At 37.0% G+C, this 14,672-nt stretch overlaps 1 protein-coding gene across 3 annotated transcripts in view; it reads right to left on the reverse strand.

The window, feature by feature from the left end:
- Positions 1 to 494, reverse strand: part of LOC140528056 (cilia- and flagella-associated protein 337-like) — a 165,045-nt gene extending 164,551 nt beyond the window's left edge. For all 3 annotated transcript variants that reach the window (XM_072645522.1, XM_072645516.1, XM_072645517.1), the window contains exon 1: positions 390 to 494. The gene's annotated coding sequence lies outside the window, so the exon portion shown is untranslated. The remainder of the gene's footprint in view (positions 1 to 389) is intronic.
- Positions 495 to 14,672: the final 14,178 nt, after the last annotated feature.

Genomic DNA, 14,672 nt, shown 5'->3' on the forward strand with positions numbered 1-14,672 from the left:
TTTGTACATATTTTGCTTTTATGAATTGTGTACATCAGAAGTGTCAAACTATTGGCCTGACAAGCATGAAAAACTCCCACCAGGAAATGTTTAACAAACTAAATAAAAACACAACATAAATAATGTTAATTTGTAGTTTTCTAAGTCAATATGCTCTTTGCAGGGACCTATTTTTATTTGAGTTTGATACCACTGGCTCACGTTTCTCTTTAGTAGAATGTAAGCTTTTTGAGAGTAGGGACAAATTTTGCCTTTCATGTTTCAGTCCTAACAAAGACTTGTTAAATTAAGTTGAATTTAAGAAGAGATTACTTCTTGTGTAGGTCTGGATCTGCCACCTTCTTGGTATACATCTATGACTCAAGTTGAAAAAATTGCTTATGCCTTACCAGTCAAGTAAAATGCTTAGGTCGGGTTCCTTTATTTTACTTCATTCCATGGCATTATTTATTTTTGTTTTTTGTTGAACATAGAGAAAGGACCAGAAGAGTAGGGAGGATCCTGGAAATTGGAAAAAAAAATTAAACTCACATGCTTTGAAGACTGGTATTTTTTCCTCTGTACTATGTGATCATACAGATTTGTCTTCCTTCCTCTTTCTTTTCACAGCTCCATAGCTCTCCAGATGTGCTCTCCCTCTGATAGTTCAACAAAGAATACTCCCTGGAGAAACTCCATTCATGTTGACTCACAACCTACTTCACTTTTTTATTCCAACATTTGTTCAAAATAAACCATACTAAATAGTAGAAAAATAAACATTCTGGTTTTAACTTAAAACAACAAAAAAGGGATGTGGCAAAGTTGAAGAGGAATGAAAATAAGAATAGTAAGAAAGGGAGATTACATAAGAAAGGAAACAGAAAAGATTAGAACAGTTATATATTTCCATGATGTTAAAAAAAATCTGATTGAAAAGCAAAAAAGTCAGTCAATTAAATAGTTGTCTCTCTATATTATTTAAATATTTTTATGGATTTATGATCTCTTAAGTGTAGGCACACTTTCCACAATGTCATAGGGAAGTAGCTTCCAGAAAAGTGGAGTGAGCTTAGGGATTGTGGTGGAAGGAGATAGAAGAAGTGATTTGCAGAACCATCCCATCATATTCTGTCAAGGACAATGATATTTGGACTAGAAAGGTCAGAATGAAAACAGATAAAAAACAATTGATACATAAGATAATAAGAAGGCACCTAGTTCACTTTAACAAATTCTATGTCATGAAGTCCAGATTAACTATATTTCATGGTTATTGGAAATAATTGAAAAACAAATATATTTAATGACAGACTCAGTTTCCAAAGAGATTTCAGTAGGTTAAACATGTTGAGTACAACTCACTGAGTTTCAGTTTAAAAGAGATCAATATAATGTTATGCTTGGGTTAAAAAAAACAACTTTGAAAGTACCTAATGGGAGATACATGACTAACAGCAATTCCTCTAGGGAAGAAGAGTGCACAGGGATATTTAATAGATTGCAATCTCAAAGTGAGTCAACAATGTAACATGGAAGCCAATGCCCATGTCATCTTATGATGCAATCAGAGAGATATAGTACACAAAACCAGAGCTGGGAAATTAAAATTCCACTGTATTCTACTCTAAATATCACTTCTGGAGTCTTATGACACATTTAGAATACCGCATTTTAAGGACTTAAGAAACTCAACATCAAGAGAGAGACAGACAAGATGTTGAAAGATCTCAAGATCATTCTGAAAGACCATTTGAAGTAATTGAGGATGTTTAGACCAAAGAACTGTAGACAAACATCATAGCTCTCTTCATATCCTTGAAAAGCCATTATGGGGAAGAAGGATTTTATTCTTGGCCTTAGGTGGGTGGATTAGGAGCAATTAATGGAAGTTACGGAGAAGAAAATTTAGTCTTGATATAAGCAAAACCTTCTTAATAGCTAAAGCTATTCAAAAGTAGAATGGGCTGCCTTGGCAGTATAAGGTGCCCCCCTCACTAGAGGGCTTCAAGCAGAACCTAATCAAGTACATTTTTGTTCTATTGTGAAAGAAACGCATTTTTGTTCAGGTACCTGAGGTGCCTTCCAGTTCTGAGATTTTGTCTTGTGATTATGTGAGGGAATTGACTTTCTTAGTAAGAAATTGGCCTTTCTTTTACCAAACAAGCTTTTCAGCTGCATTACTGATCCACTATTGTCATCTTAAACTAAGGGGGTTCTATGTGGAGAAGGAAACTGCAGGAATGGGTATCTCTTTTTAGAAGTCTCCCTTCATCTCAGGACCTTTCCACCTTCCATTACAATTGATTCTCTTATCCCTGACTTCTCAGTCAAGGGGATTCAACTGGAGGATACTATCAGCACAAGCCTTTTTACACTAAAATTCTAGTCACCATTTTAGAGCTGATTTTTCCTTCAAACTTCTTGCTTTTGTCTCATGGTTAGCAAATTCTTACCTCTTCTTCCTCTAATGCCTGTGATTCAGAGGTAAAGCTTCCCCTTTCCTCTGCTGTCCCTCCCTGTACTCTTTCTTAACTATTTTAGCTCTCTCCCTCTCTAGGTCCTATCTTCATCTTCCCTCTTCTTGCATAATATTCTCTGAAACCCCAATTCTATTGCTAAAAAATTTCCCTCTTCTCCAGTTTTCCTCTTTTCACTCTTTCAATTTTCTGGTGCTCATCCCTTGTGACCCTCTCTAGTGTCAGGCATTCCTTCTTCTGTGTCTTCTACACAATGGGACAGGAGAAGTTACCATACTCTTTGTTCCCCACTATACTTCCAGACCGTATTTCTGTCACCATCACTAAGCAACCATTTCTACTTTTATATCATTGTAACAACAACAAGTTTGCATCTATGATACTCTTTGATATTCACCAAGCTCACCTCCAGTAGGATTCTTGGACTCTGTACTTATCATCTCTCCCTGACTCCTTTGCTTATCCTTCCTATCTGACTTAGCTGGGTCTCCCTCAATCAATACCTACTATCTTCTTGACTATGAAATTAGAAATGGAAAGGAATCAGACTTTGAGTGAGAAAATAGATCTTCCCTATAAAGCTTATGAACCCAAGCAGCTGTCGTGGTATGAAGATGATGGCAATACAGTCTTTGCCAAACTATCAGTAAGGGAGATCTTCCCTGATGTAGCTGAGTGTGCTGAATCTAAGAGTGGTTCCTTTAAGGGACCTCTACTGACCTGCCTTCTTCCTTTTGCCATGTTCTGAAGACTGCATTAGCTTCAGTGTTCTAGAACTACCCTGGTTCTATCTTTCCTTCACTGCTCGTGCTTCCCTATGAGCTTCTTCTCCAGGTATCTTGCTTTAAACCCTTAGCTTCTCCTTGTTCTAGTACCACTATAAAATGTCCATCGCTATTTGAAATTTTTGAAAACTGTCTCTTAAGTTTCTATAACTGTTAAAGCCTGGGATGATTGCTATATGTAGATACTCATTCTTTTCAATTGACCTCTAGTAATGCTCTCTTTTCTCAGTTGGTTTAGTTCCTGGCTCATGGTCTTTCTTTCATGCCATCCTTTGTCTTCATAGCTGGTGACTTCCATATTTGTGTTGTTGTCCTTTAAACACTCTGGTCTCTTAGTTCAAAAAAAATTCTCCATCCCTCCTCAACTTCAGTCATTCATGGGTGAATATTACTTGACTTGAATTGGAGATAGTATCAATGGATATTCTTTCTCTATAAATCTGAAAGCATAAATAAACACAGAGATGTCCTTAATTCCTACTTTCAAGAAATCTTTCCCAACACCTCTTAATTCTAATGCCTTCTCTTTTTAAATTATTTATTTGTCCTATATTTCCTGTATCATTCCTTGGTCTCTCTCTTGCTCTTTCCAACATGTCAAAACAACTAGTTTTCTTTTTTAAATATTTATGGGAAAATACTGATGCAAAATTTTAAAATAAAATTCTGGCAAAAACCTATAGCAATGCATAAAAATTATCATCTATGATGACCAAGTTGAGTTTATGCCAAATATGCAAGATTGGTTCAATGTTAAAGAATAAATTAAAATAATCATACTAAATATAAAACATATCTATACAGATGATCATATCAACAGATACAAGAAAAAACCTTTGACAAAGTATCAGCTTTGCTTATGCTAAAAATCCTACAAAGTAAAAATAATTTAACTAAAAAGGTTTGAGAAGTAGTCCAATGCAAAAGCCACATGAAATAAATCACAATTTACCCTCAGTTCTCACTGTATCCCCTCAGTACTGTTTCAGCACTCTTTTATTTTCTTAAAGGACTATTTTTGATACTATAAATATTACACTTCCAAAATCAATGCTACCATTATTTTCAATGAAGGGACAGTAGAAGACTTCCAAATAAATGCAAGTTCGAAACAAGTGACTCTAATATGCTCTTTGAGTTAACATGTGATTGGCTCTCTCACAATGAATGTCACAACTAGTTAGAAATTATTCAGTTCTGTGAACTCAGTTCCCTTTTTTACATGCATACTTTAAATCCCTTTGGTCTGAGTGTAATGCCTATCAGATCTACCTCCCAAGATTCTTATGAGAATCAAATGACCTAATAATCACAGATGTTAAAGCATTCTGTAGTTGAGAGGGAGTAGATTTCTTTGACTTGTCTCCAAAGGGCAAAATTAGGACCAGTGTGGGTGGAAGTTTCAGAGAGATATATTTTATTTTGACACAAAGAAAAATTTTGTAATAATTAGAGCTGATCCAAAGTAGAACGGGCTACTATGAGAGATGTTTAAGTAGAGACCCTATGACTAGTTGTTGCAGATAATGGAGAGGGGCTTGATGCAGGTGTTAGAGGGGGGATTTGTACTTTATATATGGGTTGGGCCAGATGATTGCTGAGATTCCTCCTAGCTCTCAAAGGTGATGATTCTATGATTGTAGATTTTAAAGAAAATATGTTCACATATGTATTAAATTTTTCAATACTGAAGTTTTACAAATTCTGGATATTTCCCTCATCCTATATTCTTCTCATTTCTCTTCTCCTTTTACGTTCTTGAGAATGAATGGAAACACCTCTCCTCTAGTGCATTATTGCAATTGTTATGTAGTTCTGTTTCATATAACAGCAACAATTAAGAATCTAATTAATAATAATGTTGTTATATTACATGTAACAGAAACATTTAATAATTTAATTGAAGTAGCATAATATAAAATAGACTGGCAAAATAACAGCTTTTCTGTACATTATCAAGAAAACCCAAAAGAAAGTACTGAAAAAAGAAATTCCTTTTGAAATAACAATAGAACATATAAACTAATTAGGAATCCTCTTACCAAGAAACACAGGAATTATATGGATACAACTACTAAATAATCTTTATAGAAATAAAGGAAATCTTAAATAAGGGAGTGAACCATAATGGGTAAAGACCTGACTTGAGTCCAGGAAGACCAGGATCCAAGTCCTATCTTTGACAAATGCTGACTGTCTGACTGTGGATAAATCATTTTACCTCTCATAGTTGTAGAAAACTGTGCAAGACTAAAAGCTACAAACAAGATGCTCACCTGGGCATTTCCTAAACCAATAAAAGCACAAGTCCAGACTCAATTCATATTAGATAGAGAGATATTAATTTCTCATGGTTGATCTATGTTAATGTTTGACAAAATAAGAATAATATCAAAATTAATTTATGGATTCAAAGCCATACCAAACTATCAAACAATTCCTTTGTATAACTAGACAATATTAAAGGGAAGAATGAAAAAAAAAAATGGAAGAAGAAGGGGCTGGCGGTATTAGATCTGAAACTGTATTGCAAAACAATAATCATCAAATTTGAATCAATTCTTTCTATGCCATTAGTATAAAAATTTTATCAGAGAAATTTACTACCAAAGATTTTCCCCGTTAATTGTTTAGTACTAGTTAAAAAGTAGAAAAGTTGAGCAATAGAACAAATTAAATATGTATGAATTAGAAACAATTGAATATAGTGTCTAATAGAACCAAGGACTCCAACTAGTAGGGTAAGGACTCACTATTTTAAAAACAATGTGAAAAGTGAAAAGCTGTCTGGCAGAAATTAGATTCAACCATATCTCGACCTTATACAATAATAAGTTCAAATAGATGTATAATATACATAACATAGATACGGGGGAGGGGAATCACATTATAATCATATTAGAGTAGAAGGAAAAGAGATAACTTTCCTCACCAAGGATAATAACAAAGTTCATGATCAAGTTGGGGATATATTGTCCATGAATGGACAGTTGTGATTCCACAAAACTGAAAAGTTTTTGCACCAACAAAATCACTGCAGTCGGGATTATATTGAAAGTGATTAGGTAAAATTTGCTTTGCATTAAATTTCTCTGATAAAGGTTTGATATCTTCCATATCTAAGGAATTTTTACAAATCTATAGAATCAATATTTGTTCTCCAAAAGAATAATGGTAAAAGTACATGAACAGGTAGCTCTCAAAGGAAGAATCAAAGTTATTAACATATATCTATAGATACAGATATATGCAGATGTATGTATGCATATATAAGTACATACATACATATATACACACACATACATACATATAACTCCAAATCACAAGCAGTAAGAGAAATAAAATTAAAAAAAAAATTTTAGTTTTCAGCTCACATTCACTGGATTGGCAAAAATGACAGGGTGGGAAGTGGAGTGGTCCCAGAAGGAGTGCTACACTACCTCTGTAATTAGACAATCCAGGAAATCAAGAGGAACTCCTTTACCTAGGGAGGACTGGAATAGACTGGGTAAGAGCTCTCACACCAGATTCCAAATAGAAGTGCAAATTTCTCTATCAACATTTCTACCTGTTCAGTACTCCCTTTCCTTTATGGCTTAACAAACTACTTCTACTTACCTTTTACCTTTTAAGTACCTACCTTCTGAGATTACTTTCCATTTTTATCATATGGATCTTGCAGGCACATGGTTATTTGCATGTTGTCTCACTCATTAGAATGTGAGTTCCTTAAGGTAGGGGCAAGGTTATTATTTTTCTTTGTATCCCTAGCAATCATCACAGTGCTTGGCATGTAGTAAATGCATGTTTACTGACTGACTCCTCATCTTTCTCCTTCATAGGCATCTGTTACATCCAGGCTCTAGAGAAAATAGACAATACAGTGGATAGAGTTCTGGACTTTGAGTCAAGAACTGAGTTCAAATCTAGTTTCAGATACTTACTAGCCATGTGACTCTTTCAGCCTCTGTTTCCTCAACTGTAAAATAGGAATAATAATCTCACCTAACTTTCGGAGTTGTTGTGAGGATCAAATGAGGGAATATTTGCAAAAGTGCTTAGTATGGTGCCTGACATTTAGTAAGCACTTAACAAATGCTTGTTCCTTTTCATTCCTTCTTCCCTATAAGACTACTACTTCCCTGTACACTTGTCCCTATTTACTCTGGCACTGCTTAACCTTAGTTCTCAACCTTCCTTTGTCTGAGTTCCCCTGGGCCTGTCAAATCTCTTATTTTGTTGTTAATAAGCTCCCCCTAATCGCAGAACTCTAACTTCTATGCCTATTCTATTTTTGAAAATTCACAAAACCAGCTTTCCCATAAGAATTCCACACCTCCAACTTATCTTTCTAATGAGGGCCAATGTTTTTGCCCATTCTCTGTCTCTCATAGGGCCTGGAGATAGAGTTGCTACATTCATTGCTACCCAATATAATTTTCAGACTCTTGCTTTTCCATTATCATTGAACAGTCTCTCCTTTGAAGAAAATGTCATTTTACCATAGCTCTCCTCCCTGCCAAAGGATTCTGCCTCTTTTTTTTTTTTTTTAAACCATTCTCCATCATGGTAGTTAAGATAATATAGTGGAAAGAACACTGAAGGTAGAGTCAGAGGCTTGCTTTGAAATAGCCCAGCTGTTTGCTAGCCTTTGGCAATGTTATTGTTGTTGATAAATCTTTTCAGGACATGAGTCTTTCTGACTTCAAGTCCAGCACTCTATCCACTGAGCTGTCCTTACTTTTGGAAATGGCTTGGAGTAACAAAGAGTCAACCAGTAAATATATATTAAGGACCTATTACATGCTGGGGACTGTGCTAAGTGCTGGTGATACAAAAAAGGCAGTTAGTCCTTGATCTCAAGAAGTTCACAGTCTAACAGGGGAGACACCAGGTAAACAACCACATCCAAATATGCTACATGCAGGCTAAATTAGAGATAACCAACAGAGGAGAGACATTAAAATTAGGAGGGATTGAAAGAACTTTCTATAGTGGAATGAAGGAATCCAGGGAAACCAGGATGCATAGGTGAAAAAAAAAGCATTTCATCCATAGAGGATAGTTGGTGAAAATACTCACAGTCAAGAGGTAAAGTATCTTGTTCAAGGAACAGTAAGGAGGCCAATGTTACTGAACCACAGAATATACACATGTAAAAGAAGTGAAATGGCTATAACTCTGCTTTATCACTTTGATAGGTAAATGGAAGATGGAGTGGGGAGAGACTTGTGGCAGACAGACTAACTAGCTGGCAAGTGTAAAAGTCCAGGCAAAAGGTGGTTTAAAAAAATAAAACAAACCCTGCACCAAGGTGATTGCAATGTCAGAGGAAAGAAGGAGGCATATGCAAGAGATGTTATTAAGGTAAAATTCAGAGGCCTTTGCAGTAGATTAGTTATAGATATATGAGATAGTAAGGAGTTGAGAATGACACCTAGGTTGTGAGCCTGGATGACTGGGAAGATGGTGTGACCTCAACAGTAACAGGGAATTTAGAAAGAGGGGAGGTTTAAGACATCTATGGGACATACAGCCTGAGAAGTATAATGGACAGTTGGATGTGTAAAACTGGAGATCAGCAGAGATAATATAGAGATTAACAAGTAGATGTAAGATTCCTCAGTATAGAGATGATAACCTGAATCCATGGGAACTGCTCAGATAATAAAATTAAGTAGGAAGAGAGATGAAGGTTCAGGACAGAGCACCAAGGAACCCTCATAGTTATCAACTGTGACCTGGATGAAGACCTAGTCAAAAAGATGGAGGAGTGATCAAAATAAATATGAGATCCGGGAAGGAGTGTTGTCATTGAGACCTAGAGAAAATAGATTATTACATTAAGAAGAGGAAGGTGATCAAATGTGTCCAAGACTGCAGAGACATCAACAAAATGGAGGACTGAGAAAATGTCATTAGATTTGGCAGTTTAGAGGTTGTTAGTACATTGGACGGAACAATTTTGGTTGAATGAACAGTTCGGAAGTGAGTCTATAAAGAGTTAAGTAGAGAATTCAAGGAAAGAAAGTAGAGGCACGTATTATAAATAAGCTTCTCAAGAAATTTAGCTAGAAAGGGTAAGGGACTATGGGATAATAGCTAGTGGGGATGGATGGATCAAGTGAAGATTTTCTGAAAATTGAGGCAGCATGGACATGCTTGTTTCCAGTAGGAAGGAGTCGGTAAACAAAGAGACATTAAAGGTAAGTGAAAGAACGGGGATGATAGAGGGGACAATCTTCCAAAGAAGATGAGGTGGAATCATTTGTGCATAGAGAGATTCTCCTTGGCAAGGAGAAAAGTTACTTCTTTATGTGAGATGAGGGTAAAGGAAGAAATAGTGGTAGGAGGCATCTGGGTGATATCAGATGAGAATGATTGAGGAAGACAGAGTTTGTTGTGAATGATCTCAGTATTTTAAGTTAACTATAGGGTAGGGGGAAGCAGCCATGGGAAGTTTGAGGAGGGATAAAAAAGTTTGGAAGAGCTGCTGTGGTAAGTGTGATAGTAAATTAGGGAGGTATTAAGAAGGTTATTTTGGAATAACCTAATTTTTTTAGTGGAACCAGTCAGCACTGTTTCATGATTTTCTCCAGCTTTAAACAGCAGATGTATAAAAATGAAGGCAGTAGTAAATGGTAGAAGTAATCTGAGACTGAGGCATGGCAGGGCAAGATTAGCTCTAAGATGAAAGGGCAAGGGACTCAAGGGAAGATGACAGCATAGGGTAGAATTGGTTCACCAAGAGGACAAGATGAGGAAGAGAGGGGAGTGTAGCTAGTGCAGCTACTGGGAAATAATTGAGGGGTTGATGGACTGTGATTAAAGAACAGATTTTGCTGTAACAAGGTAGAGGAAGAGATAGAATGAAAATAGATTATTATCAGATAAGGGATTCATTAATTAAGAGATTCATAAGGATTCATTAATATGAAAGTAGAACCTTTGTGAGTGACAGCATGAACAAGATTGGGGCCATCTTTGTGTGTGGCTGATGTGGAATGGAAGAGTAAGCATGTGAAACAAATAAGCTCAGGAATTGTGGAGAAGAGTACTGGTAAGAAACTCTGGGTATACCTTCCTAGACATATATTACTAAGGTGGTGCAGTTGGGGGTTTGCCCAAGGACACTGAAATTGAGACTTCTCTGACAGCCCTTAAGACTTAATTAGAAAGAGCAACTAGTTAAAATTTAAAACAGTGGCTTCTCAATGTTCTATCACAGCTTCCTTTCATGAGATCTCAGTTACCATGGATCTCTCCCTTTATCCTCAGTTGACATCATCTTATAAAGTTGATTTAAGAGTATACTTTCATGCTATTTACTCCAGAGATCAAGGTTGCTAGTTATGATTCTTCCTTAAAACTAGACAATGAAGGAAACTCCCCTTTATGCCTTGAAATTAATGAGATTCATTCCTTTATTCATAAAATTGGGTCTATTTCACCTACAGTGGTTATTTATGGACTGATCCTACTGCTTTGATCTTTTCCATTTCTAACTTGGTCCAGTTCACTCCTCCTTAAACAGCCTAGTGGTTCCTACTAGGACTCACCATTTTGGTTTTGGATTTAGTATGGACACCAGGTCAGCTTCTACTACAGCTCAAAACATTACATCAATCTCAGCCTCCCGATTAGCAAGGGACTACAGAAATATGCCACCACACCCAACCAATTCAATGAGATTTACCTTTCACCAAACATATTCCCAACATATTTCTCAAATGAATCAAAGAATGCCACTCATGAGAACTGAGACACAGATTACCTACATATAACTCTGGCACATCTTTAATGACAAGGGGCTCTATTGAGTGAAACAAGCAAGTGGCAGCAATGCCTTCAGTCATGAAAAAAATGCTGCTTAATGAGGGGAGAAGGTCAAAATGTCCAGTGGTAAGAGTGGCCTATTCTCCCCATATACACTGCCCCAGAGAAACCGTGGCAGGTGAAGTGGGAAGAGTGTTATAATGTGCTTGGTTCCCCACCCTTGAATGCCTTTAAACTCTGCACCTGAGTATGTTCATCTCTATGTTCAGGTCTTCTCTACATTCTGAGGCCAATTCCTAGTCAGGCATCCTAATGCCCTTTCGACAAGTATTAGCAAGGGTTAACAGGGAGCTCAGAGAGGACTAGCATGTTTTGTATGAGAGCGTGCTGAGCACTTTTCAGAGCTGCTCACCCACCTCTGGTGTCCACTGGTCCCCCAACTCTCATTTGTGGTTTTAAGAAGCTATAGCATGCACAGAAGACATACCTTCATAAAACCATCTCAGAAGATAGGCTAAGCCAGCTTGAGGATAACTGATAAGCCCGTTGGTGAGTTAGGGGGATGCCTGCCTCAAGTACGTGAAGTCTTCCCTTGGTGGAATGGGCAGATGAGAACAATTTGTACCAAAGGCCATGAAAGCAGCTAAAACAGGCACTGTGGAGTGATTAGAGCTTGGTCAGAAATGGAAAACACCAACGTCACCCAGTGCATCCTTAGTCATCACCAGACATCTTAACATTTGTCTTGCCTCTGGACTTTGATGACTCTGGAAGAGAGAATGAGGCTGACGACTTAGTACAGTAGTAAGTACTTCATGGCCTTGGCATCTAGTCAGTCTTCCTAATGGCTCTGCTTTGACTTCATATCTTAATAATAATAACTCATTTACACAGTGCTTTTAATGTTTTCAAAAACTTTCCTTTTAGGAATGGGGAGAAGTTGGTAGTGAACAATGGTTCACAGATTTAGAGCTAGAAAAACCTGTAAAGCCAACCTCTTAATTTTACAAGTAGGAAAATTCAGGTCCAGTTAGGTGACTTGCCCATGGTCACACAGGTAGTTAGCATCAAAAGTAATGTCTGAACTCAGGTCTTCTGATTTAAGAGTCAGAAATCTTTCTACTACATCTCTATTTTAAGGATGGGGAAGTTGAGACTCAGAGAAGATAATGAACTTGTCAGTATCAGTCATGATTATGACTCTATCGAATCCAGGTGTTTTGGTTTTCAGTCTAAAATTCTTTTTACTCTACCATTATGAACAGTAAGGGAGGAAAAAACATTTATCAAGTGCCTACTGTATGCCAGACATGGTGCTAAATACTTTGCAAATAATTAATATGAACCCACAACAACCTTAGGGAGGTAATAGAGGACACTGAGGTAGATAGAGGTTAAGGTGACTTGTCCAGGGTCACATGGCTTATAAGTGCCTGAAGCTGAATTTGAATTTGAGTCCTCCTGATTCCAGGGCAAGGCTTTATCCACTGTGCCACTTATATGCCTTCTGTATGCCTATATTCATACCTAATTTCTGCTGAGGTAGTTCCTTCCAAAGTAGGGTCCTATGTCTTCTCATGGTCATTTCCCCAAGACCAACTATCTGCCTGTACTCCCTTCTGTTTTCTGCTGTTTAAACCTTGCCTTTTCCTTTTGGAGGGACCTAAGCCTCAGGGTCTGCCTGACTAGATAACAGTCATTCCTAGCCTCACCTTTCCCACCAGCAAAGGAACCCAATCACTACACTGATTCATGTAGATCATCCAGTTACAATATTCAGGGAATTGTTTCTATGCTGTTTTTTTCCCTTCTATGATCAGCATAGGGAGGTAGCTGTTACAGATGGTTGGCTGTGCTTATCCTTCTGCAGAGTGATTGATTTCACGGAGACAAAGCCCACATTTATTCCTCTGACTCTTTGCTTCCTGGAATATGAGAGAAAGGGCCAAGTGCAAATGCAGAAGAAGAAGAAAAACACAGAGAGTGAGGACCACAGCACAGTTTTTAAACAATAAAAAGTAAATAGCCAAGTCACACAGTTTTTAAACAATAAAAAGTAAATAGCCAAGTCGAAGATGAATAGATTGGCACAGGGGAAAGATGAATGGGAAGAGAACAAAATAATGAAATGACTACAAACCATGACGGAAAGCTTGCAAATGGTGTTTCTAAAAATGACTAAACCCATTTTCTACTTGACAGAGTAGGTGGAGCGAAGATGAGAAAGGTTAATTTTTGCCTCATATTTCCCTTCGGTCTTCTCAATGTTGTTCTGTCATTTTTCAGTTGTGTCCAACTCTTCTTCACCCCATTTGGGGTTTTCTTGGAGAAGATACTGTAGTGGTTTGTTGTTTCCTTCACATCTTCACATTGCTTGGGAATAATCATGTAAACTAGGTGGATTAAGCATGGTACAAAAATTCTTTTCAACCTAATGTAGTTCAACAGGCACATTAACCGTTGGTGTACTCATTCTTGGTTTAGATTTGGTGAACATATTTCAGGAGATGCATATGCAAGCTATCAAAATTTTCAGTTCAGCTCACGAAAATTTTAAGATGTTTTCATTTGCCTGTATGTGCTCTATAAATAGATGAGCATAGCTTTTCTGAGTTTTGAATGTCTCGCTGTGTCTCTTTGGAATGCTAGATATTTTGCTCCTTCTGTCCTGCCAAAGCAGCTTGGCAAGAGGGTGGAGGCCAAAGAACATGCATCAAAAAATAGTTCAAATGTTTGACATTGAATCAAGATCCAGACCTTAGAAATCAAGGACCAGTTGTGGGTTTTCAAAAGCAAAGCAATATTTTTTTGGATAAAAATCATTCTGTTTTATACACACACATACACACACACATATGTATATGTGCCCATATATCTGTATATATACTCATATATACAGATATGTGTGTGTGTATTTTTTCCTTAATTTTTTTCTTTGTTTGCAATTTTAGTGGTTTTAGGAAATTTATACTTTGAAGATCCTATACTTTTCATAGGCCACACAGTGTTATGGGGACAATGGTTCACTGTGCATTCAGGCTTCAACTGGGCCCTTGTTTTTCAGTAAGTCTTTATAGGATCTGAACACATAAGAAATCTTAAAGACCATTTGGATAAATGCCTCATTTTTACAGGGAATATCCAGAGAGGGGATACAACTTGGCAAGGCTCATGTAAACAATAAGATTCTAAGTCAGATTTACCCAAGTATTTTGAATCTAATTCCGATGTCTTTTCTAAGATACCATGCTACTCCTCTAATTGCTTTCCTGGATTACCCCCTAGATAGCTTTTCTAAATCTTCACTGCACTCATTGAAACCATAATTACACATATCCCTCACTCACAAGAGATGACATTGCTTCGTATTTTATTGGCCCATGTTGGTACAGTGGGAAAAGGACTGATCCTGAAGTCAAAGGACCTGATTTCCAGCTGCTTCCTCTGTTGTTTACTATCTGGTTGACTATGGGCAGGTAACTTAATGTCGTTAGACTCTCAATTGTAGAAAGAAAGGACTGGCCTAGATGATTTTGGTGATCCTTTCCAGCTTGAGATCTATGATTTATTTTCTTTTCTTCCAAGGATTGTATAGTAGCTCTCTGTTTATTTCTTCCTATCTCAGAGGAATAGGTGTCCATTCTTCTTTACA

Source organism: Notamacropus eugenii, chromosome 2, assembly GCF_028372415.1.
Source record: "Notamacropus eugenii isolate mMacEug1 chromosome 2, mMacEug1.pri_v2, whole genome shotgun sequence".
NCBI lineage: Eukaryota > Metazoa > Chordata > Mammalia > Diprotodontia > Macropodidae > Notamacropus > Notamacropus eugenii.